We start from the raw sequence: 1855 nt of genomic DNA on the forward strand, positions 1-1855 counted from the left end.
TGTATCAAAAATACGATAAGAATGTAAAGTTGAATTTTTGCAATTTTGTTTAATAGAAAAATGTTGATAATTTCATCGATACAATTTACTAGATAGCATTGGCACGAAAAGGTGATTCTTTTGCATACTTTAAATCAAGGGGTTTAAAATTATCTTAGAAATGAATCAAGACAGATATCAAGGTTTGAAACGAAATATATGAACATGGGGGGGTACTAAAACTTGTTTTCACTTTCACCCTCACAGATAGGGTAAGCATGTTTTTTTGTATCATGTGTGTTTGTGTGAATGAACATGAATGAGTGACAATGGCTTGTTTTCTTTTTTGCATGGGACTCTGATAAAGGACATGCAGAGCAACAATTCTTCACTGGGCCTTTTTTCCCCTTTTTGTTGAGCAATGTTTTCGAGGCCTCGGGACATTTCTTCATCATAAACTGATTTCCTTGGTATTATTGTTCCTGTAACGAAAAAAAACGAAACACGATAAATTTACTCCAAAAACTTGTTAATTCAAGTAACTTTACAAAACGTGTTTATTTTTTTGTTTTTTAATACCTATTGTATGAAAGTTTCAGTTTCTTATTATGTAAGGTACTCTTCCTTGTATACATATTGTTTCTGAATCTGGGTTTTAAAAACTGTTAAAGTATATGGATCAATTTATGAATTTTAAATAACAAAAAATTAAACAAAACCAGCACATAGTAATCTTGCATATGGTAGTAACGATTCATCTGAACTAAAAGAAGTATGTATAGATTTTTAACCTTGTGTTATATAGCTATTTATGAACTTCACACTATTGATACTTTGCAGGTTATGTCCTTTAAACATACTATGCCAATTTGTCCTTTAATCTATTGCTTCGGCCCAGCATGTCCAGGTAGTTAGGGCCCTCGACTCGCAATCTGCAGGTCGCGGGTTCGAATCCCCGTCACACCAAACATTCTCGCCCTTTCAGCCGTGGGGGCGTTATAATGTGACGGTCAATCCCACTATTCGTTGGAAAAAGAGTAGCCCCAGAGTTGGCGGTGGGTGGTGATGACTAGCTGCCTTCCGTCTAGTCTCACACTGGTAAATTAGGGATGGCTAGCGTAGATAGCCCTCGTGTAGCTTTGCGCGAAATTCAAAACAAGCAAAACAATATACTGCTTTATAGTTTTTAGTCGCGGCTTAGCGGCTCATAGAACGGCTCTCAGTTTTATTTGTTTTTTTTTCAAATACTAACTTGTGGCTCGTAGCTACGTCATCTCTTGACTGATTTGAGATATAGTTACAGTTTTGGACTCAGGAGGTCAAACCCATTCAATTGATGTATTTGACCACGCCCAAAGTCTCGTATATTAATTTACTCTAGTCCTATCTAAAATAATTTCAACTTGAGAGTAGTCTGCTAGAGATCCTTTTGAGTAATAAAATTGAGCCCCCCCCCAGTGGCACAGCGGTATGCTTACGGACTTGCAACTCTAGAAATCGGGTTTCGATATCCGTGGTGGGCAGAGCACAGATAGCCCATTGTGTAGCTTTGTGCATAAATTCAAAACAAACAAACAAAACAATTAAAACTGAATCGGGTATACGCGCGCACCACGCTTAATATTGCTGGCGCACGAAAATATAGATAAAAAAAGGGGAAAAAAATGTCTCATAGATTAATTTACTCTAATCCTGCATAAAATAATTTCAAGTGTCGCGGCTAACGAGGATTCCCTCTTGTTTCTTGCTTATACTCTCGCTAAATAGCAGTTTGTCTTTTAAACTGTTGCTATATAGCAGTTTGTCTTTTAAACTATTGCTGTATAGCAGTTTGTTGTTTAAACTATTGCTGTATAGCAGTTTGTTGTTTAAACAA

General features: G+C 36.5%; 1 long non-coding RNA gene across 1 annotated transcript in view; it reads right to left on the reverse strand.

The window, feature by feature from the left end:
- Positions 1-315: 315 nt before the first annotated feature.
- LOC111088046 overlaps positions 316-1855 on the reverse strand; it is a 10389-nt gene continuing 8849 nt past the window's right edge. Inside the window, exon 3 of the long non-coding RNA XR_002612667.1 lies at positions 316-461. This is a non-coding gene — a long non-coding RNA (uncharacterized LOC111088046). The remainder of the gene's footprint in view (positions 462-1855) is intronic.

This window comes from Limulus polyphemus, unplaced genomic scaffold (genome assembly GCF_000517525.1).
Source record: "Limulus polyphemus unplaced genomic scaffold, Limulus_polyphemus-2.1.2 Scaffold3040, whole genome shotgun sequence".
NCBI classification, from domain to species: domain Eukaryota; kingdom Metazoa; phylum Arthropoda; class Merostomata; order Xiphosura; family Limulidae; genus Limulus; species Limulus polyphemus.